We start from the raw sequence: 25270 nt of genomic DNA, 5'->3' as shown, positions 1-25270 counted from the left end.
ATTGTGAGGGCAAGGATCTATCTAGAATACTGTTATCCTCAAACGAACTCAGAGCAGCACACATGATCCCCCGTTCCATATTTTATCCTGACAACAATCCTGTAAGGTAGGTCTGGCTATGAGTAAATGGCTCGCTCAATGCCATGTAGATAGTTTCAGGGCACTGTGGGAATTTCACTACTCCTGGTTTAATATGCTATCCACTACACCACACTGAATGTACATTCAGAGAAGCAGAGAATAATGTATGCTGCCTTGAGGAAGGGTAGGCAAAAAAATGAATACAGAGTCACAACAGCATCATTTGATTCTAAATTTATTTTAAATCCTGCAATTATCCTTCCGGCCAATTTCCTTAATTTTCAAGTGGAAAAGTTAAGGAGTGGACCTTATAATGCCCCTTCCCCCCGGTGCCTCTCATTTTCATTATCTCAAAGAGCAGAAGGGAGTTGATACCCTGAAACAAACTGGATATTCAGCCATATAAGGTAGATCAGCTTTTCCATTAGAAATCTAACAGAGCGAGGAGGGGACTAGATGAAAATTTTTAGTCCTCACCGTGCTAGTTTGGAATCTGTAGGGATTTTTTTCCTCATGGGAAACATTCAAAAGTATAATCCCTCCACCCGCAATCTGAAGCCATACAGACTAGCCTATCATCACACAAAGATTCTCTCATTTCATTCCCGCTTCACTTTACTATTAGTGGCAGTTCAGCCACAGGGATGGACCCGGACTAAACCAGCAATTTCCACCAATCCCCTCTTCCAGCTGCAGACCTCGTGTTTGTCATTCCTAGAGATGCTGTGAATTTCTCCACAAACTCATTGTCAGGTTCCGCCATGGCAACAGTGCAGCCCTGGGCGTGGGTATCCACGGGTGGGGCCTTGGGCATGAGCAGGCTTGGGATTGGCCCCTGGATTGTGGAAGGAGGGGGGTATACATCACTTTCACACCCTCTCAGCCACCTATGGACCTGTCTTGTGGAAGCCTCTGCTCTTCCCTCCTGCACTGTCCTTTGCCAAGTGAACTCCTTCTCCCCTGTCTCTGTCTCTGTCTCTGTCTCTGTCTCTGTCTCTGTCTCTGTCTCTGTCTCTGTCTCTGGTTTGTGCTGAATAGCCGTGACGTGCTGCCGAACTGGTTTGCATTGGGCTTTTGCAAAATTGCAGGTGCAAACTAATAGGCAGCCATTAGTGTCATGAAGGACTACTTAGTTAAATTCTGAAGGGTAGGATTTTATTGAAATGCAGCATTTATTGATGACTAATTTAAATTATTTAGATGTGATCTAACTATTTAAACAATTGCTTTCTGAGAGAGTCTTTCTACATGAGACATCTGACATATGAAGAAGATGCAATGTTAGCCAGGAAGAGTAGTTTAAAAAGACAGAACTGGCTGCAGGGCATAGGCTTTGCTATTCACTGGAGTTGTGTGAAGGGGCTGTGAAATGCCAGAAGAGAAACTTCAGCCTATTATAACCTCTCCAAGCCCGGCTCTGGAAGGCAGCTCCAGCCCATTTCTGTTCCTCACTGCCCAGTGGTTGTGATCCCACACAGTATTAGATTGGAGAGGTGAAATTGGCGGCGCCTTCGGGGAGGTGAAGATGAAATTAACAAACCCAAATTCAAATTTATTATTACGGTTCTAGACAAGCAAAAGAATTACAAACCCTTTGAGGAGTGATCTCTGCAGGCTGTCTTTTTAAACTACGCTTCTCGGCTAACATTGCCTCTCCCTACACTTGATGGACACGCACCGAGACATCTCATGCAGAGAGAGACTGAATGATGCAGTTACACAGCAATGATGAGAGGGGAGTAGAACTCCATTGGGCTATGTGAGAACCTGCATGTGTGAAAAGGCAACTGCGCTGCAGTGCATAGATAGGAAGGAATATGGTGAAGGAACCTGCCAAACACTGATAAACAGAGTGCTGAACTATTGATCATTGAAAAATCGGGTCCCTATTTGTAACCAGTGAACAGCATGCAAACCTAGTTGTTCCTCATCCCTAGTTGTCCCTCAGAGTCCCCTATACTTCAGGGACAGCGTCTCATGGAGATCCATGGGCTGTAGTGGAAAGGTGTCATGACCTCAGGAATGAGGATGATGGGGATGATCTAGGGACCATCCTGGGGGGCAAATCAGGAGGCTCAGGGATACCCAACACCATCGGACCCCCTCTAGGCACAGAGTCCCAGGATCCCGAGGCCTCAATTTATTTTTATTTTACTTTATTTGCAGCTTACATCATTCTCTTCTCTTCTCTTTTCCCTCACAACATCCCTGTGAGGTAGGCTAGGCTGAGAGTGTGTGACTGGTCCAAGGTCACCTAGCATGCTTCTACGGCAGAGTGGGGAATCCAACCTGGGTCTCCTAGATCCTAGTCTATCACTCTAGCCACTACACCCCACAGGCTCTCAGCTGACTGACCTCCTCCTGAAGACTCAGCTCTGGACATTGTTGCCCACATTCCAGACCCTACGGAAGCCAGCCTTGAAGGGCTGGATCCTGGACCACCAGTTCCTCAGGTTTCTCCCCCCAGGAATGGCAAAGATGGCAGATCTGCAAGGAGGCAGCCTAGTGACCACAAAAAGTCAGCCAGGCAGCTTGTATTCCAGCACCAGGGCCAGATCACTTTCTGACCATTGCAGGATCAGCTCTCAGCCAAGCCATGCTTTGATATTCCATGCTAAAGGGATATCAAACAGGCCTTTAGATATCAAGTTAGCCTTTTAATTCCTCTTCTGACTGCTCTGCTCCCTTCCTTTCTCAGGCCTAGCAACGCTGATCGCGAAGTGTGCCCTGATTGGCTGACAGTCCTAGAAAAGATGGCTCCTCACTGCACTCTGAACATCTGACACGCTCTCACTTGGAAACCTGGTCTGACCATTCTGTTGCTAACGTTATTCCATCAGCACGTGAGAGATTTTGCTCCAGGTCAGGCCTTGCAATGACCAAACTGGCATAGTTTTGGACTTTGTGTGTGAGTATGAGCAACTTGAAGCTACTTCAGAGAAAAGCAAGCTTTCATGTCTAGACAGATAGTTTTAGCTAGAAATAGATGTTGTTATTTTATATTGTTGAAGGCTTTCACGGGAAAATCTACAACAATTAATGTTATTTTATTGCCTTTTGCTTGATCCTTATAGAGTGGTTCCTGCACCCCTGCACACACTCTCCCGAATTAATAAACAATGATATTTAAGCCTTTGTCTTGAGTTTCTGACCACTTGTGTGCAAGTTCACCCAGTGAAATGAACCGGGAGACTGGAAGAGTCTCAAACAAACTTGGATGGCCTCAACCCTCCAGAAGGGCTGCTAGGGATTCTGAGTGGCTGAGTTCAGCACTTAGAGACAGAGGTCGAAGGTTGAACATCTACACAGCAGAGTCCATAAAAGCAGGCTGGGCATTGCCATTTGTTCCAACAGTCCTCCTGTGATGGAGAAATGGATGTTTTTCTAGCTTTTTGGTGCCATCATAAAACCTAGGCTTTGTGGGTGTCAAGACTAGGGTTCCTAGAGATAGGAACCTGGTCCTATCTCAGGAAGGTGAAAATCCACCTCTCTGAAGAAGTTTTTAAAAAGAGCTGGGGTCTTTTGTGTTGTGTGGATCATCTGAGGACTGGAAGGGTGGAGGTTGAGGAGACTTGCCTCTACACCCTGACTCTCCAAAAAGGTGTACAGTCATCCTGAATGATGGTAAGGTAACTCTCAAATGCTGTAGCTAGACATTAGTAACTTGCTTTTCCTTTTCATATTTCGCTGCTAGCCTTCGTGTGCTATATCTTCCTACATATTGTATGATCTCTGTTTTTTATATTCTAATGTAGTCCAGTAAAGATCTTTCTTTAGTTAAAAACAAAGCCTGGAGATCTCCCGGAACTACAACTAATCTCCAGGCTACATATATCAGTTCTCCGGCAGAAAATGATGAACTTCAGAGCGTGAACTCTATTGCATCAAATCCCTGCTGAGCTCATTCTCCTCACAAAGTTCTACTCTCCCCATCAGAACTCCAAGAATTCCCCAAGCCAAAGTTGGCAGCCCTACCTGGTGGTGGTGGTGGTAATGGGAAAAGTTACGGGCACTTCCTGAACCCCTGAAAAAAAGCATTTCCCCTAAAAATGGCTGTGGTGCTAGTTGGGGTTCTGTTGGGCAGTTAGAGGTTTTATTCTGAATAAATGCTGGATAATTGACAGTCCAGTTCCTCACTCACCATTGATTCAATATCCGTACCATTAAATACTATCTGCTGGGTACAGTCATGTGTAATTTGCTAGGCATTGTGCGCACAATTGTGATTACATATACATAACCCTCACCATTGCTTGTCTAATGGATCTGCTGAGAAGTCATGCTATTCTATTCAGCCTTTTTTCTGTGGATAAGAAATAAATAGGGTGAACATCTACGAGTCTGTTGAAACAAAATCACCTAAGAAAGCACATTGCCCAGAACAGTGAATCCCATTAGTAGATAAGTGGCATTTGATGATAAGCAATGTTCAGTGCTGGGTTCTGTTTGTGTTTTTAAAAATAATGTAGACTTCAAATAAAGGTAAAATCAATGGGTGCAAATGACTTGATTAGTAACACAGTTGTCCTAATAGGGACAAATGCACATACCAGGTTCTTCCTCAAGAGAAACGTGAAATCTCTGTAGGCTTCCTTTGTATCTTGGTAAGTAAAAAGGGCCAGAAATTTAGTTTTCTTTTTAAATGAAAGATGAACACCCAGGGAAGTGACTTACAGTGCAATCCTGACTTCTGGCTTCTGTGCACCAAATATTCGCTGCAGCGTAGCTTCTTAACTACATTGGATTTGCCCTCCCTTATGCACAGTATCATTTTCCGGTTGCCGCTCTCCTGTTTTTTTTTTTTTTTAAATCCTGAGTTTTTTCCAAGTTTTTTTTCCAGACCCAGCTGGTCTGAAAAACACACAGGAAAAAAATCTAAAAAAGGGTGGGGGTAACGACTGACAAACCATACTGTGCATAAGGGAAGGGGGGAAAAACAATGCAGTTAAAAAGCTGAGCTGCAGCAAGAACTCAGAGCGGGACCACAAGTGATGCCTGACACAGGTTGGACACTAGTCAGCTTCTCTCAAGTTTTGATGGGAAATGTAGGCATCCTAGTCTTGCAGCTTGGCTCTCTGACTGCTGTCCAATGGACTTTTCAACTGTCACTTGTCCAACATTCCGCCAAGCTGCCTACATTTCCCATCAAAACTTGAGGGAAGCTGGCAAGTGTCTAGCCTGTGCCTTTTGTCACTTGTGGTTCTGCTCTCAGTGCAGAAAAGCCCTTCCATAGTCTTAAAAGTGCATATAACTTTGCTTAGGAGGGCGCTGTTAGAATGTTTCCAAGCCTGATCCAAGCAGGCCCTCCTGTGTCAAAGGCTCATTTTAAATTAACATTAAAATACTGGTTCTGCCCTTCATTTGCAAACGCTTTGTACAATTCTGTGTTCCGCCACCAGGGATGCTTCAGAAGTACCTTTTCATATGCCTACCAGGTTGCTCTCACAAAATACCACCTACTGGACACATGGCTGTTTCTGGCCCCCTGCAAGAAAATCACGCCTTGCCTTCTGACGAGGAAGTGCACCAACAACTCTGCCAACAAATGTCATGTGACAAGCAAGCTGGCAGGTTTGCAATGCCGTTCAAGGCAGAAAGCAATGTGGGACTTTAGTCAGGATTAAATCGATAAGTGTACTGCTATTCTTAGCAACCCTGATCACAAAGTGAAACCAGACTTTATACAAATGCTAACTAAAACATTCTCTTGATTGTTCCAGATTATTCTGGATAAGGCCTAAACAGAGCTAAATTTTCAGGAGTTTCAGGGAAATCCTACAGCTACAGAAAGAAAGAATCTATTCTGAACATGTGTGTCAGGCAAGAGATGAGAAATTCTGAAGCTATAGAGGGGAAGGGTAGATATTTGAGGGGGATGCGAATAATTGCAGCTTTCCTTAATAAACAATGTTAAATCAGTTGTAACTTTGGCCATCAGAAATAATATGCAAAACAGACTCATGATAACATTTGTCATTGTTTTTTAAAAAAACATATCCAATCCTAAACCTGAAAATTTAGAAACAAGTCCTGTTTTATTCAGTGTGGCTTAGAACTAAGCTATAAAAGACGAATTACACAAGGAGGAGCACGTGAAGGGAGTCACAATGTTAGTTGGGAAGCTGAGTTTTAAAAGAGATTGGAAGGTTTTGTCAATTTCCCCTCTCTACAGAGCCAGGGAAATGCTGTTCAAGGATTTGTTAATTTCCTCTTTGTCTCTGGAAAGGTCTGTCAGTTTCACCTCTCCTCCTTGGAAGCAATGAGGAAATTAACAAACCCTCTGAGCAGGGATCTCCCTGGCTCTGTAGAGAGGAGAAATTGACAAAGCCTTTTAATCTCTTTTAAAACTCAGTTCCCCGGCTAACATTGCGACTCCTTTTATGTGCTCCTCCTTGAATAATTTGTCTCTTGTAGCTTGGCTCTTAGTCTCAAGAAAATGCGTATAATCGCAACCTTCATTGTCATAATAACTTTGTGGCTTAAATGGTGCACATACCATGTGAGTTTTTCTGTTTTCATGTGACATTTGTGTTCCTTTATAACAGGTACCACATGCATTTAGTGTGTTGAGTTGTTAACTTGCCACCTCAGGAATCCACCTCAAGAATTCTGTGATGATTTCATGTGACATTTTTAGCCTGTTGCGTTTTGAACACTTGCATATTGTTCATGGGTGATGCGGCTTTTAGGATCTTCTGGCCACTGAGTTCTGGTTCCAATCTGTCTGATGATATGGTCAGCAGGATTTGAGTCCAGTAGCACCTTAGAGACAAACAAGATTTTCAGAGTGTGAGTTTTTGAGAAGGGAACTCTGACTCTCAAAACCTTACACTGAAAATCTTGTTGGCCTCCAAGGTGTCAATGGACTCAAATCTTGCTGTACTACTGTAGACCAACACAGCTACCCAGCTAACACTATCCTGATCATATGGAGACTATCTAGCCTCTACGTACTATGTTTATGCACTATGTTCAAAGTACTGGCTTTTACAACTTCCTTTAGAAAGCTGACTCATGGGATAAGAAACCTCTGCAGCAGTGTGAGGGAAGAGGAAAAACACATTGCAATGGAAAAGAATGTTTAAATCCTTCATACAATGCAATACATATTAACGTTTGCAACACTGAACATGTGTGGCAATTATTTGCCCCAGACATCATATGCCCCAGGAACACAGTAAGCTGTATAGTTTCGACTAGACTATAGTTCAAGGCTATCAAAACAGATTGGTGTTTGAGAAGGGAGTGTAGCTGTTAGAGTGTGAAACTAGATGTGGGAGGGTGTGGATCAGATTCTCTTTGGAAATTCTATGCTTTCCAGGCATGCAGGAGCTTTGGTGGGCAAAAGCCCCACCCACTTTTAAAAACCCTTGGAGGTACCAGAAAAGAGTTGTTTCCACACGTCCTTAGAGGTACGGTTCACCCTTGGAAATGTGGTGGCTTTATCACAAGCATCCACATGTTATTGTTTTCCAAACATATGCATATTGTTTTGTTACTGTGTTTTTTGCATTTTTACTGGGACCGCGGGTTTACAGTGTGAGTTTTTTGCATTTTCTGGCACAGGAACAGTTAAAGAGCTTCTGAAGAAACTCCCCACTCCTCTCAATCTCTGCCCAGTTCTCCCTCCGAAGCTCTTTCCCTTCATATTTCCATTCAGCCATGGAAGCCTGCTTACGACAGGAACTGCATGAAATTGCTCATGTGCAAAGTAAAAAAAAAAAATTTAAAAGGGGGAGTGGGTGTTTTTAGGCTATGATGCTGAAATTGCTTTTGTTTAGGACTGTTTGGAAAGCCTGAAACACCGGATTAATTGATTACTGTACCTTTAAATGGCTGTGTATATAGTGCTGCACTGATTGGGGAGTCTTACGGCCTTGCTCCATCAGATTCCACCAACTGGTTGATGTGTTTGTATACTCTGAGAGACCAGTGAGTACTTTCCAATAATAGTTGGGGAGGTTTTTTAAGTCTGTCAGGTGCAGTTGAAGACCATTTGTATGATATTAATATTTTTATTATAGCTTATGAAATTATGCCCGTGAGGAAGTCTAGTGCACGAAACGGGAATTGAGAATCAGCTGGCAAAAGACCCATAGGCTGTTCTTAAAGATTCTTTACAGCTCCATTTCCACCTGGAGGATGGTCTACTCTCTGCAAAATGCAAATGTAGAAATATGAAACATGAACTGTGACTAGTGATTGCTCTTGTTCTTTCACCAGTTGGCATATGAATATTCTCTATGAATGATTTGGTTCTTGATTGTTGGTTGTTATAATTGTACTGTATTACTTGGGTATAGAGAATTGCATGATTTCTATTTTGCACTTTGCACTTTAAAACACTGAAAAAGATTTTGGATAAATATCTATATTGTGTATACATTTTTGATTCCAACTCCTTGACTTTGTAGTTGTTTCAGCTTGGACTGTTTGGAGGCTGTCCTGCGACCTCACAACAAAAGGTAAGCGCTTGCGGGGACTGGAGAATGAGTTTTCGGAGCTACTCAGCAAAACAGAGACCTAAAGTGGGAAAAAGGCGAGAACGATGGGCTATGCAGAAACCACCAAGATGTCTGTGGGCAATGTGGCACTCATGGGCACCACATTGAAGACCCCTGTTCTAACTTATAATGTCCTGAGGAGCTATTTGCATAGGGTTGCACTATAAAACATCTTGTCCAGTCCAAAGGTGGAAGCGACATGGTTAAGCTAGAGGTGAACGCAAATTAATATAAAATGGAGGTTTGTAACTCAGTGCTCTGTTACAAGGTCAGTTTGTGTTCCTCCTAGCTTTGCAACTGATATAATAGGCATGCATTCCAAAAACTGAACATTGGCTCAGCTATCAGTTGACCCTTCCCTCCTACTATAGAGAGAATGTTACCTTTTTCTTAATTTCTTAAAAACTGTGACATGAACATTTATGCATTTATCCATTCATGCATCACCTTAATTTTTAAAAAGGAATTTACAAAGTGCAAATATGTTCATGGGTTTCAGAGGAGACTTCTTGCTGACATCATGGTGGGGGGGGGAGGCAACCAATCAGCATTGTGCACAGCCAGCCTTTCCTTCAAACTTGCTAAGTTTAAAAAAAAACACACACACAGCTCAGCTCAGGGGAGAACAAGTATGTTTACTGATCCTAGGAAGAACACTTCTGAAGTGGATCTACTGCTGTAAAAATATTATGCCTGCCTTCATCCTAAGTAACTCTAAAGTTCCAAGCCAGTGGTCTTCAGTAAACATGGGCACGAACAGAAAAAAAAGGAACACGGGGTTTGTTGTTCGTTGCCATCCATGAATAACGAACAACGAACAATGAACAACGAACACAGATGAACATGATCCTGTCACGAACATGTTCATTGTTAATTGTTCATTGTTCGTGGAGGCCAGCAGGCTCTCCTCCAGCCATCAAGATCCCTACTGCACCACTCCCAGAAACCCTACCTGAGCAGGCAGCAGGAAAGGTACCAATAACAAATAATAGCTTGGCTCCAGAGCCTGGCAGCAGCCCTGGATCCTGAAGGGATAGATCCCTATCCCACCCCACACAAAGAAAATTCAAGCTTCAATGCACTCACCCTGTCTCTCTAACAGCACCTGTCTCTCCCTGAAAGCCAGAGCTGGGAGCCTCCCCCCTGTTCTTTTCTTCTTGTAACAAATTTGGAGCTCCAGTCCACACTTGGAAGGAAGACCTGCCTATCAAGCTAAATCGAGCTTAGATTGGGGTTTCCAGGGCAACAGCAGGAGTTCAGACAATCCCTGCCTTAGTTGCCATGGGAATTGACTGCAGGTGCCAGACTGTCTGGCTTGACGAACAACAACAAACAGCAACTAATGAGGCTTGTAATGACCACCTGTTCGTTTAGAATGGGGCCTCATGAACAGCTTGTTCGAGAACAGCAGATTGGGCTGTTTGTGAGGTTTTTTTAGTTCGTATTGCTGTTCGTGTCAATCTCTAGTCTTCAGTCATGGGTTGGGATGCTCACGTAGGTTGTGGAGACCCACCTGCTAGTTTGCAAGCCACTATCCAGCTGCCATTTCCCTCCCATTGCTTTTTGGAATGGCTTGCTGCCAGTTAGGAAAGAAGTAACATCTCTTGTCTCTCTTTGCTCACACACTTAGAAGAGAAGAGTTTGGTAAGACAAGGGCACTCAGTGGTAGACAGTACAGGTAGGTTCAGGGACCACACCCTACAAGTCCTTCCCTTGCCGTCTCTCTCTTCCCTTCATCCTGCACAGCCTTACCCAGCCAGCTCTTGTTTAGCATCCTCCAATGCTTTGCACACGTTCAAAGCATAGAAACCACCCACTGGTTAGTTAAAACTCAGGCGCCTCTTCCTGTCATGTGACTGTGATACTATATTACTTCCTGTCACACAGTTGCAGCTCCCTCTTGCCTACTTTGTAGTCCTGATCTGTGGGCCAAACACATGTGAGGCTACCATTCTTTGACTGGAATTCCAGATTGATAGTTTTGCCATGAAAAATAGCCAAGGGAGCCAACCAATATGGACTGAGGTTGGAAGGGGCTACTCTTCACTTCAAATGACTTTTTTGCTCCGAAATGCCCCCTCCCCCGATTGTTTTAAGTCCTGACAGAGGGCGAGGGGGGGAAGACTGATACGTAAATTACATGTTTTTCCCTCTGATGGGGATTAAAGCAGCCTAGGAAGGAGATATTTCAATCTGGGGATATGGAACTTACAGCTCCAGGCATAGCGTAGTCTTATGTAAACATCCACCAAATTTCTGACATTTACTGAGAGATCTGTAGCTAAACTAGACTTTCATACTTTATCATTTTATCCCATCTTCTGGAGTTGAATGTTCTATCCTTAAAGACCACAACTCTTTTTGACTATCTCTATTTTGATATGCCAAGATGTAGCATTTACTGGTGCTGTGTATAAAGGACTGCTTCTTGATGATTTATTCAAAGAGGCGGTGAAAGGAGGGCAAAACGGACGCACACTAAAGGTATATTCTGAAGCCTTACAATGTAATAAAAGGTCTGCTAGGGACTACTAATGAGCCCCACCAGACTCAGTGGGAGGCAAGTGTTAAAACAGGGACAGAATCTGTGCAACCAAAAGAATCTGACATGAAACAGACCTGTGCTATCTTTTTCCAAGCCAACAGCTGCCAAGCTGTTGGTAGAGTCTTTCAGCTGGGATGCTAATTATATTTATCAGCACTTTGAATATTAGAACTGCATTTGCAGGCCACAGCTGCACATGGCATCCTCTTGGTTTAAGCCAAGGGTATAAAACTGAAATCGGCATTAGAGGACAGCACATGCCTAGAGGCCACACCCATATAATCTCAAACACACTGTCTGGGGTCAGCGTCCCGGAGCCCCTCGGACTCTGACTCACTGGGCCCCAAAGCCCCCATGGATACCCACCTGCAGCCCCCAAGATGGACGGCAGCAACAGCAGGGCTGGGGGAACCAGCACAGCTCACCTCAACCCATAACATTGCCGGTCAGCCAGGTTGTGGGGCCCGCCAGACAATGGCCTGCAGAAACGCAACAAATGTTGGCCCAGGATCCACTCTAAGTGACAGCAACAGCAGCAGGAAACTGCCACCTCCTGATCCCAGCCATGATCTCCATCCCGGCCTCAGCATGGAGGACATGCCCCCGAACCAAGGTGGGAGAAACGAGGCTTCCCAAGGGTTGGGATTCGCTGCCTGCCCAGTCAACCCAGGATGCAGTGGGGCAGGATAGATAGAGGGAGGAGCAGGAACAGACATCTATGAGCAGATGGGGCCAGGGTGGGGCAAAGGGGTCTAGTTGCACCTGGCCCAGGTGGTGGGTCTCACCTTTGGGGCGGGCTCTTGGAAGATGGGGCAGGGATGGCACTGGAGGGCAGATATATAACGAGGGCTCCAGACCTGGTCTGGGGAGGAAAGCGTGGAGGTCTATCCCTGAAGCTAAGGGATAGCCTTGCTGGTGGAGCCTAGCAACAGAGAGTCCTGGCATACGTGCATGCACACGCACGCACGCATGCGCACGCACGCACGCGCGCGCGCACACACACACACACACCCCTCTCTCTCAATCAGATGAACATCAGTTCTCCAAACTCCACGTCATGGGATCCACCAACCACCACCTACTGCAGATCAGTAATGAATAAAATCAAGGTTGGGGAAGAGTTGTGAAACTTTAATCAAGGAATAGATCATTATGGTTCCTACTTTGAAGTTGGCTCTGGTTCTTCCATATTGCATGGAGTGAGAAGTATGAGACAGAGAGAATTTGCATATCTGCCTTCTCATTAGATACATTCTTAGTCTGCAGGGAGCCTTAGTTGTGAGAAGGAAAACAATTTTCAGTTTATTTTTTGCATATCTGTATTTGCTTTAAAAAGTATCTGGAACAACCTATTTTATTTTCATGAGACAAATAGCAACTAGTTCTGGGTAAGAGTCGAATTTACTTTATACCATGGAGTGCTGGTTTCAGAATATCTTTGGGTCCTTGCCCTGTTCTCCTCTACCCCATGGCAACTACTGATACTAGTCTCTCTTGTTTTTATCTTCTTTGCCAAACTATTATGGAAAAGTAAACAGGTATGCCACGATGGTATGGCCATTTGACTGGTGACTTTGATCAATTGGTCAGTCCAATATTATCAAATGATGAAAAATAATTTAGAGTATTGATTTGTGAGGACTGCATATATAAATTATAAAAGTGAAAGTTAAAAATCCAATGATATAAATATAAACTTTATTAATATCTAAAACTACATGTATATTTCCCTATTTGTCTGACCCAATGTTGAATTCTGATAAGCTCAGTTAGGTGACCAACATCCAGGGCTTTTTTTCTGGGAAAAGAGGTGATGGAACTTACTGGGCACCATATGCGTGTGTGCAAAGCATGTGCATGCTCTCGGAACCATGTGATGATGTCACTTCCGGGAAGAGACGTCATCAGGCTGTGCCACCCCAGGAGCACTCCTGTGCTCCAAAAGGGGCCTGATTCTGGCCCAAATCAGCCTGGAACGCACCGCTACCATGTGGGAGAGCACTCTCTTGCCTGGCAGCTGCCCAATCCTATCTGTTTTGGGCCCAAATTGGGCTGAATCAGGCTGAATCAGCCTGGAATGGACTGCTGCCGGGTGGGGGAACCCTCCTTTCCCCAGCAGCAGCCCAATCTTGGACATTTCAGGCCTGAATTGGGCCAAAATGGGCCCCAAATTTCCAAAACAGGCCCCAAATGGCCTGGATTGGGGCCCAATATGCCAGGATTGGGCCTGAATCAGCCTGGAATGGGCCACTGCCACATGGAGCAACCCTCCCCCACCTGGCAGCTGCCTGATCCTGTCCGATTTGGGCCTGTTTCAGCCATTTTGGGCCAAAACGGGCCCCAAATGGCTGAAAGGGCCAAATATCCACCAATCGTGGGTATTTTAAAGAGGTGCTGGAACGCTGTTCTGCTGCATTCCGGCTGAAAAAAAGCCTTACTGACATGCATCGCTGTATGTCTGAGTTTTCAAATGTTTGCGAACTGTCATTGTTCACCACATTTTGAATGTTTAAGCAAACATCTCATTCTGTCTGTAAAATACAAATTGCAGGCTCGCGCAAGCTTAATTTTCCTTGGGGTCAATCAGGGAAAGTAGCGGGAGTTTTACCTTTCAGTTTGGTTTCAGTATTCCAAAAAAGGAGAAAAGACACATCCTTTAAAAGACACCATTCCCCCTCCCTTTAAAGTGCAAGTAACCGCAGGAAGTGGAGATTGATCCATCCTCTTCCTTTCTTGCACAGCTCTAAGACAAATTGAGGTTGCACAAGAATGTGACTAAATGGAAAGAATGAGACCCGATCCATATCTTACAAAGTTTCTTATCAGCTCGAATTATTGCAGCTGGTACATATATCCTAGATTCAAGTTGATGGGGTTCTTCCAGCAACCAAGGCTGTCCAGAGAGGGGGGCTCTGTTATATTTGGTGGGACAAAGCTGAGATCCCTTCCCTGACAAGACTATTTGGTCCTTTCCTTGCTATTTCTCCAGGAGGAGAAAGACATCCAAAGCTCTTCCACCAGGTTGGCATTAGAGGCAGTGACCACTTACTCCTCTCTAAGAGGAAGTTTGCATTTGTTGTAACTTCATTTTCTCTTTTTAAGGAAAGTACACTATGCACTAGCGTTGCCTTGTTCTGCTTACTCTTTCACATATCGACATAGCAACGTGGGTCTCTGTAGACTCTCCCTGAAATTCTGCCTGAGGTTATCTGTAAACTCAGCTTCCACATTCCAGTCCAGAGGCCTTACAAATGTAACTTGCAGAGCTGCTGGGCATTTGCTCTGAGTCATCACTGTATTCTTCATGAGCACATTTCACAATGCTTTGAGCTGCCCTTTCTGTACCCACCATCTTCTGCTACCTCTGTCACACGTAGTTGGCATACTACAATTAACACATAGTGAAGATTCCTGTAGGAATCTTAAGTAAACAACAAATTTCTTTTAGGAATCTACGAGGCATTAACTCCGGCACTGGGTGTACACAATTGTCAGTAATTAACTTTCTGGCAGTGCAGATAGAGGATAGTTTAAGGTCAATTTGAATGGAGATCCTGTATTTTAGAACACGCATCCTATTTATTTCATTGATATCACACCTTGGCCATTTCCACACACGTTGAATAATGCACTTTCAAAGCACTTTCGCAATCCTTTTGAAGTGGATTTTTTGTTCCACTCACGGAAAATCAGTTTCAAATGTTCACTAAAGAGTATTGAAAGTGGATTATCCAACATGTGTGGATGCAGCCCTTCGTTCCCACAGGGAACTCAAAGTGGCTGATGGAGAATTTCTGAGAGCTATACGCTGACCATATCCAGACCTGCTTACCTTCAGCAGGTACCCTCAGTAGGCTTCCCAGTTGCCCGCTGGTGGCAGACAATCTCCCAGCGGTTTGCCTCATTGCCATTGGTGATTCAAGAGAGGTTGCAAACCCCCCAGTGATTATCTGCCTGGGGAAGGAGGGAGCTTGGTGTGGATGCAATGTCATAGAGTCCTCCCTCTGAAGCTGCCGTTTCCTCCAGGGAATTGATCTCTGTCATCTGGAGATGACTTACAATTTCCGGAGAGTGTCAGGCCTCATCTGGAAGTTGGTAACCCTATTCTCAGAGGAGACGCAGTAGGCAACGACAATGTGTATAAGCGTGTGTGAATGTGTGTGTGAGAGAGTGCTCCACTGACCAGCAACCACTGTTCCATCTTGCCCTCCAAGGCATTGGAGCACCAGTAGTCATCCAAGTCTCTGCCTGGCAATGTGTCATTGTCCTGGCTTCCCTCGACCGTCAGAGGGGCTTTCACCCCCTCTTTTGATTCACCACTGCCACCACTTTGTAAGAATTACCCACTGTGATGGCCCAGATCCCCAGCTCTCCTGCATTGGCTTGCCTTTCTAAGGCCCCAGCTTATGTTTGAGTTTCCTGCTTGACAGCATCTGGTAACCATGGGGACTGCTTGATGCACTTGCGCACCACTGGGGGATTAGTGCTTTACCAATAGACCACCCCTTCTCCTGGTGGCCGTTTAAATAGTGTGATCAAGTGGTGGAAGTCCATGTAAGTACAGAGAACAACTACTAGCATTAAAAATTATAAAGCACTTATTTAAAAGGCAATGTTCACACAAATACACTAATAAATACAGCCAACAGATTGTGCAAGGGATCCCAAAAGAAAGAAGTAAACACAAAATTTCTGTCCCTAACATGCCCTGACTGATGTAATTCAAAGGCAATCTCTTTAACTTAAAAGGTATTGCTTTTTAAAAACTTCCCCTTACTTTGTTGTCCAGGTAAACAGCTCCCCGCACAGCAATCGCAGCCACCAGTAGGAGCCCAGGTGAGAGCGCCTTCTTCTGAGATGGAATCAGTAAAAAAGAAGTTCTTCGTGTAACCCTAAGAGATTTATTTTCTCTGTTTGATCCTCCAAGGGAGGTCAAATAAGCTTTTCCTGAAGTCTCTAGGAAGAGTTTTTCTAGTGTTCTAAACCTCACAAATCTCTCTGTCCTGCTAGGTGTCTGTGACCACACCATTGTCTGGTTGTGGTTTGGAGAGAAATAGACTTGTCTTATTCCCTCCTGTTTGTTCTCAGCGAAGAGAAACTTTCTAAAACTAATGGAGAAGATTTTTGGTACCATTCATACCTTCCAAGTAAAAAGCATTTCTCCACACGTTTTATAATCTCCTCCCGATGCTGCAAATAAGAATGAGCTGTTGGGATTTTGTTATGCATGACTGCAGATAATCTAGTTTGTTTCTAGGAATATATTTTAGTGTGGAATGTGTCACTTGCACATGTTGTTACTGGGGGCTGCCAGGCAGCCAATTTTAAAGTTCATGTAGGTTTTATGTACTAATCACAGACACAGGAAATATCGAAGCGATCTTAAGGGGTCATTGCTGGGAATGGAGGCAAACCAAGAAATATGCAAAAACAACATAGTGTCTTGTGGCACTGGAAAGGCCAACTCATTTATGGTATGCATCTGTTGAGAACATTCCGGAGCTTTTTAGAAGGCGACTCTGACATGTAAAAAAGCGGTGGAGTTCTGGAAGATGGTCCATAGAATGATTCAACAGACACTTAAGATTTGCTTACCCTTGAAACCAGAACTCTTTTTACTAAACTACATACTGGTTCCAGTTAATAAAAACCAAAAGCACTTGATTTTGAATATATTTATAACAGCTAGGATTTTATACGTGGGACTCTGGAAAATGGCAGCTACCCCAACACAAGAAAACCTGACCGAAAAAATACTTGAGACAGCTGAAATGGATAAACTCTCGAGTTTATTGAAAGATGTTGATATTATAATACATAATGACATTTGGGATCCAATGTACACCTGGATTCAGAGGAAGATTGAAGAAACCTAGTTTTTAGTCAAGATGAAGAACTTTATGGACGATAACTGAAAAGAAATGGAAAAACAGAAAATAATAGCTGAGCCGCAGAACATACGGATGTATTTGTAATAAGAATTATGAGTTTGAAACATATTAGACTGAACAGTACAGTGTGTTAAATTTATAAATATATGAATTTTTCTTCCCCCTCCCTTCTATTCTGTATCCCATATATTTAATAATAATAATAATAATAATAATAATAATAAAGAAGGCGACTCTGTAGACATTGTTTTTTTGTAGTCATTCTTCTCTTTGGTCCTTTGACTTGGCCTTTTTGCCCCACCTCTGCTAGGGCAAACAGTGACCCTGGTTTGCTATTGCAGGCAGGGAAAGAAGTTAGAAAAAGGACTACAGAGGAGATGGCGGAGGAGGAATGCCCAGGGGTTTAGCAGTAGATAAATGCTCCCATGGTCAATTCAAATGTTTGAAATGTCTTGGCAAGATGCTGTCCCATGAACTGATGCTCGTAGGGTTGCCAGCTTCCAGGTAGTGGGTTAGGAGTGCGTCCTTTTAGGAAGCCCATGGATCGGTGTTCTTTTTTGCACTTTGATTCCTTTCATCCCGGTCACTTAAAGACCAATATACCGATTGGGCAATTTTTAAGGATCAAACGGAATTCCACCAACTATGAGGATTTTAGAGAAAACAGTAGACACCTTGATTCAGCCTTCGCTTCCAGAGGATATCCAGTGAGCGTTAGAGCACCAGCAATAAGGAGGGCTGAATTAACATCATGTGACTCGCTCCTTCGTCCCAAGGAGCGACAGCTGCACACCAGGTTAACTTGGGCGTTGGATTATACTCCCCTCTCCGGGGGGATTAACAAAATAATTAGGAAGCACTGGCATTTGGTCAGTGGCATCGCTGGCTGTGAGAATTATCCACAGGCAGGATTTAGACGCACTAGAAGTTTGAAGGATCACCTGGTTAGATCTGAATACTGTCAGTCCAGCTGGGAATGCACCCTCCCTGTGGGACATTTTCCGTGCGGAGACTGCTCCGTTTGCTCCTTGATGGTTGATTTATCCACGCTGATTACACCTAGAAGAGGTTACATTCGAGGTTTTTCTAATTGCAGATCATCTAATGTGGTCTATATTATACAATGTAGTTGTCATTTGAACTACGTGGGGAGCACCACGCGACAACTACGTGTACGTATACAGGAACATCTGTCCCGCATAAGAACTAGTACTAGGGAGGCGCCCTTGGTGGAGCATTTTCTGGCTAAGCATAATGACACTAAGGAGCTGTCTGTTTCTGTGTTGGAAGTCCTGGATACGCAAGCTGCAATGAACCACACTAAGAAGTTGTTACAAGCTGAGGCGAGGTGGATCTTTGACCTCAAGAGTCTAACGCCGGGGGATTCGGTTTCGTTTTCTCAGCCATGTCGGACGCTCCTCTCGCTGGCTCGAGAGGAAGCGGCCGAGCACCCTGTCCGGGCGGCTGATCTGCGAAGATTAGCCCCCAAAACTCCCAGTGAGGGAGGCTGGGTCCAGGACGCTGCGGGAAGAGCCCCCCGGAATCAATGCGGGGGGTTAATTGCCCGTTTGTCCCTACGGAGGCCGGCGGACGTGCGCGGCGCCTCGAGTGCTGCCGGGCCATGAGAAACGGCAAAGAGCAGAACTAGGCGAGAGCCTACAAGCAAGCGAATTCCTTCTGTTATTACAAGCGCACGTGAAGGAGAGGTGAGATCTGAAGCTAAGAAGGCTCACTCTTCCCCTTTGCTGAGTTCCAAAATTTGGTTGGCGCCCCCCCCCAAATGGCAACAAAAAAACAAAGTCCTGCCCTTGGCAAGTCAGTTTCGGCTGCCTTAAAGGGAGAATCGCTGGAGGAAATAATACGGAGGGCGGTTGGTGAAGCTATAAAACCCTTTGTTGACAAGCTGAATGAAACAGATCAAAGGGTGGGCTTAATTGAGAGCGAAGTGAAAACCATCAAGGAAGCAGCGGGGGGGGCAGAGAAGTCTGCTCGGGAAAGTGCGTCACTCGTGAAGGCTATGAATAAAGAGCTTAAACTGGTGGAGAATCAGTTGATCGGGCTACAAGTGGAACGAACACAGACAATTTTGTGCCTCCAGAATGTGAAAGAGGAGGAAAACGAGGATTTATGGGGTCTTGTCTCGGAACTATTGGCGACACCCGCGAGGGCAACTAAAGAAGAAGTAAAAAGCGCCATTTTGGAAGCCCGTCGGGCTACCTCAAAATATGCAATGAAGCGTCAGTTGCCGCGCGAGATCATCATCAATTTTTCATCTAAGAGGATCCGGGACACTATCCTATACAATTCATACAATGCGGATTTGGACTTCTTGGGCAACAAAATTAAGATATTGAAAGACGTCCCATTTCTAGTTCGGAAAAGACGTTTTAAGTATAAAAAGTTCGCAGCTCTTCTGAGAGAACGGGGAATAAAGTACAAATGGTTATTCCCAGAAGGAATCTGGTTCAGCCATAAAGATCAAGCCTTTAAGATATTATCAGAAGATCAACTAAGGGATTTTGAGGACAGGAACCCAGAATTCCAGTGCACCAAACAAGACGAAAAGGAGAAGTCTGAGGGGGAGGGGGAGGAAACGAGCACTGCGGCTGCAGTTGCTCAGAGAGAACTGCGTCCGGGACCCAGGAGGGGAAGAAAAATTTAACTTGAAATTAAATTGTAATTTGCATTTAGTAAGGTCAACCACTCCATCAATATAATATAAAGCTTTAACTTTTGAATAATGGCAGTATGAAGGAAAAACAGAAAAACAGAAATGTAGTTTGTAGGGCACCTTCCCCTTTTTTCCACCCCTCCCTCCCTTTTTTTTCCCTCTCTTTTTTCCCATCCCTTGTGTTATTGTAGTCTTTTGTAGTCACTGTTTTGTAGGGTATGTATGTATGTTAGATATTGAAAAATAAAAAAAATTATAAAAAAAAAAAGAGTCTAACGCCGGATGGTTTAAATTTATCCTTGGATTATTCCTGTTTTTTAGGTTAAGGGTGATCCCTTCCATGCTGGGTTTCCTTTCTGGGAGTATGTATTTGTTTTGCCATCTCTGGTACATGGTAGCTTAATAGCACTTGGTTCCGGTAGTACTGTTCCTTTAAGGGGCTGTTTATTCTGTTAATTGCGTGACCCAAGGTGTGTTATTTATACATGGGGTGTGTCTTGGATTAATTGTATCTTTTTTTTTTTTTTGAAAAATTTTTTATTGGGTTAGAACATTTTTATTTTTACATTACAATCAATTTTCCCCTAATTTTTCGTTTCTAACCCCCTCCCTTTCCCCCCCTTTTGTTGACTTCCAACAGCTTTCCCACCCTCTGTCCCTTTTCCCTTACTTCTATTAAATTCCTCTGTCTAAAACAGATATACATTCTCCATTATATTAAGCAGTGCATCATTAACTCCTTTAATTATTATACACCCAAACTATACGTCTTTAGATAAACAATTTATCCCATTTTCCAGTTTTGAATAATTCTATATAAACCTATATATCATAAACCATAAAAATTTCCCACATTTAAATCAAACAATTTGATTTATTCTCTATATATTACTCATTTCAACTTTTTATGGTAATTCTATATAACTCCTCAGATACTCAATCAATTTAACTCTTCTATACATTCAGTTTGGTGCATATAAATCTTGTCAAAGAAAGAAAATATTGTTAGTTAGTCAATCCTCATGTTTAAACCTTATCATTAATTATTCTCTATCAGTTGACCTATACATATCATATCTCAATCAATTAATCTAACTGCTTATAAATTCACATTTCTCTTCCTCCCCCGGTAAAGTCACCCCTCTCTTTTATACTTTTATTATATTTCAGTAGTTCTCAAACTGCCACAGTTTTCCTCCCACCTCCCATTTCTTCTCCAGGTATTGTTTCAGCTTCTCCCAGTCTGTGTTGAACTGCCCTGAGTCCAGATCTCTCAGTTTTCTTGTCATCTTGTCCATTTCAGCCATATACAGCAATTTGTAGATCCAATCTTCAATAGTTGGTACTTCTTGTACTTTCCATTTCTGCGCATACAAAAGTCTAGCTGCTGCAGTCATATAAAAAATCAACGTCCTATGATGGGCTGGAATTCCCTCCATTCCCAAGTTTAGCAGCAGGAGTTCTGGGTTCTTATTTATTTGAAACTGTAAAATTTCACTCATTTCTCTTATTATTTCCCCCCAGAACTGCCTAGCTACCTCACACGACCACCACATATGATAGAGGGAGCCCTCATGTTTCTTACATTTCCAGCATTTATTAGAAGTATTCAAATTCCCTAGCGCAATCTTCTTTGGTGTCATGTACCAACGATAGATCATTTTGAAAATGTTCTCTTTAATATTGATACATGTCGTTGTCTTCATTGTAGTTTTCCACAAGTATTCCCATGCCTCCATTGTTATTTCTTTATTGAAATTTATAGCCCATTTCACCATCTGTGTTTTAACTATCTCATCCTCAGTATACCATTTCAGCAATACTTGGTATACCTTGGATATTCTTTTCTTGTCTTCTTTAAGAAGGGTCTGCTCTAGTTCCGAGTTCTCTGTTCGTATGCCCCCTTTTGCAAAGTCTGAGTTGTATAAGTCTCTAATCTGTCTATACTGAAACCAATCATAGTTAGGTGATAGTTCCTCTTGCGTCTTTATTCTAAGTTTAGATACTTCAATCTTAGTTATTTCTTTGTACGTTAAACATTGTTGTTCATTATCCACAGCTCTCGGATCTATCACCTCATATGGAACCACCCACAAGGGGGTTCCTTCTTGTAGGTAAGTTCTATACTTCTTCCAGATTGTAAATAGACTTCTCCTTACAAAATGATGCAGGAACATCGAGTTGACCTTTACTTTGTCATGCCATAGGTATGCGTGCCATCCAAAAATTTTTTTATATCCCTCTAGGGCTAATAGTTTCTTATTCTTTAATGTCATCCACTCTTTTAGCCAAACTAGGCAGATTGCATCATGGTAAAGTCTCAGATTGGGCAGTTGCATTCCGCCTCTCTCCTTTGCATCTTGTAAAACTTTTACTTTCACTCGAGGCTTCTTGCCTGCCCAAACAAAATCTGATATTTTCCTCTGCCATTTTTCAAATTGTTTAGAGTCTCTGATGATTGGTATTGTCTGTAACAAAAACATTACTCTTGGTAACACATTCATCTTAACTGCTGCAATCCTGCCCAACCATGACAGGTTCAATCTATTCCATTTGATCAAGTCTCTCTCTATCTGAGTCCATAATTTTTCATAATTATTCTTGAACAAATCTATATTTTTTGCAGTCAGCTCAACTCCCAAGTATTTCACCTTACTAGTTACTTCACAATCCGTTGTTTCCATTAACAATTGTTGTTTCTGCTTAGTCATGTTTTTGCATAATATCTTTGACTTCTTTTTGTTAATGAAGAAACCTGCCAAATCTCCAAACTCCTTGATCTTGTCTATCACTTTTGGCATGTTCTCCAGTGGGTCTTCTACAATTAACATTATGTCGTCTGCAAATGCTCTGACCTTATATGAATAGTCCTTTATTTTTATTCCTCGTATTTCCTCATCTTGTCGAATTTGTATCATCAGAATCTCCAATACTAAAATGAACAACAATGGAGATAACGGGCAACCTTGTCTTGTTCCTTTACTAATCGTCAATTTTTTGGTCAATTCATCATTCACTACAATTGCTGCAGTCTGGTCTCTATAGATTTCCTTGATTGCTCTGACGAATCTTTCTCCCAGTTGTAGCTTTTCCATAGTGGCAAACATAAAGTCCCAGTTTAAATTGTCAAACGCTTTTTCAGCGTCTACAAAGAAGAAACCAACCTCTTTGTCACAACGCTTGTCGTAGTATTCAATAGCATTGATCACTGTCCTTAAGTTGTCTCTTATTTGTCTGTCTGGCAAAAAGCCTGCTTGTTCCTCCTCTATGACTTCCGAGAGCCACCCCTTCAATCTCTCCGCCAATATCTTCGCAAAAATTTTATAGTCATTATTGAGTAGTGATATAGGCCTATAATTTTTCACGCTAGTCAGATCTTGGCCCTCTTTTGGGATCAATGATATATTCGCTTCGCTCCAAGTGTCTGGAATTCTTTGATCCCTAAAAACTCCGTTCATCACCTCTTTTAGGAATGGTGCCAGTTCATTGGCCATTGTCTTATAAAATTTAGCCGTAAGTCCATCTGGCCCTGGCGCCTTTCCTAGATTTGCGGATTGTATTGCCATATTTATTTCCTCATCAGTTACTTCACTGTTCAGCTTATTTCTCCAAGCTTCCGAGATCTCTGGAAGTTTGGTTTTCTCCAAATATGATGCTATTGATTCTTTGTTTACTTCTTTTTTATTATACAGCTTAGCGTAAAATTTATAAAAGGCTCTGCTAATGGTAGTCTGCTCCAAATACGTTTTGTTTTCTTCACAAATTTTATTTGTTATTTTCTTTTCCCTTTTCTTCTTTAATTGCCATGCCAAATATTTCCCAGGTTTATTAGCACCCTCAAAAGCTTTTTGATTCAGTCTTTTAAGGTTCCACTCCAATTCTTTGTTACTCATTGCCGTTAACTGTTCTTGAAGAATTTTGATTTCCTGATGTATTTTCTTTTTCCCTGGTCTCTTTTTTAACTGTACTTCTTTGGCCTTTATTTTCTCCTCAATCTCTTGTCTTTTCTCCTCTTTCTTTTTCCTTGCTCTACCATTTAAGTCCATTAGTATGCCCCTTACAACCGCCTTGTACGCGTCCCAAACTTTACTGGTTGGTACTTCTTTATTCACGTTGTATTGTATAAAAAACTTAGTCTCTCTTCTCAGTGTTTCCATATTCTCACTTTCCTGTAACAGGTCCTCATTTATTCTCCAGGCTTTCCTTTTTCTCCTTTTTCCAAATTTCCACATAATTGGGTTGTGATCTGAGCCTACCATCGGCATTATTTCTACCTCCTTAGTCCATAGCGCTAAGTCCTTTGAGGCCCAGATCATATCAATTCTTGATAATGTAAGATGCCTTGCAGAATAAAAAGTAAACTGTTTGGTTTTAGGATATTCTCTCCTCCATACGTCTTCGAGAGTTTCTTGTTGAATCAACTCAAAAAAAAGCTTTGGCAATAGTCCTCTTTTCTTTTGTGCTTTTGTAGTCTTTTTGTCTAATTCCAAATCTGTCACTCCATTGAAATCTCCAGCAAGAATTATCTGGTCATATACAAGATCGTCTAGGTGCTTCCTTAAGTCCTCAAAGAAGCTTTCCTTTGCACCGTTAGGTGCATAAAGTCCGACTACCAACACTCTCTTTAAGTTCCAATTACATTCCACTGCTACAAATCTAGCTTCCACATCTCTCATAACAAATTTTGGCTGCAGCTCCTCTTTTATATACAACACCACTCCTCTTTTTTTCTTGTTGGAAGCCGCTACAAATTCTTTGCCCAATTTTCCAGATTTTAAATATTTTACATCCTGTTTTCTAATGTGGGTCTCCTGCAAACAAACAATATCACATTTTTGTTTTAGTAGCCAATGAAAAATATTTTTTCTCTTATTCGGTGAGTTTAGTCCATTTACATTCCAAGATAATACTTTACACTCCATATTCATGGTTTTGTTGGTAAGTCTTTTTCATTGTCCTTGATAAATCTCTCCATCTCCCGCTCAGATCTGATGCGTTTTTTTGCCCCTCCAAACTCAAAGGACACTCCTTCCGGTAACTCCCATCTGTATCTGATATTCATGTCCTTCAAAGTCTGAATTAGCACTCTATATTTTTTCCTGTCCAATAACACTGATCTGGGCAGTTCCTTCATTATAATAATCGTCTTGCCATCAATCTCCAATGGATCTTGAAATTGTTTGGTCACAATCCTCTCTTTCATATTTCTAGTTGTAAACTGCACAATCACATCCCTTGGTAGTTTCCTCTGGGTTGCAATTCTCGAGTTCACACGATACGCCACATCTAGGATAGCCACAATTTCCTCCTCCTCCTTCCCCAGGTAATCAGCCAACACCTCAGTCATCTGTTCTTGCGCTGACTTCCCTTCCACTTCTGGCAGACCACGAAAACGAAGCTGCTTCTCCATGTGTTTAGTTTCTGCAACTGACATCCTCCCCTTCACCAGCCTCATCTCTGTTTGTTGCGTGTCTATTAAATTCTCCATCGCGTCTTCTACTGTTTTAACTCTCTGCTGCGTTCCTTGTAATTCACTGCTAATCGTTTCCACACCTTTTTTCACTTCTGACAGCTCCGA

This window comes from Eublepharis macularius, chromosome 1 (assembly GCF_028583425.1).
Source record: "Eublepharis macularius isolate TG4126 chromosome 1, MPM_Emac_v1.0, whole genome shotgun sequence".
In the NCBI taxonomy this organism is placed as follows: domain Eukaryota; kingdom Metazoa; phylum Chordata; class Lepidosauria; order Squamata; family Eublepharidae; genus Eublepharis; species Eublepharis macularius.
Note: the sequence above shows the minus strand (reverse complement) of the source record.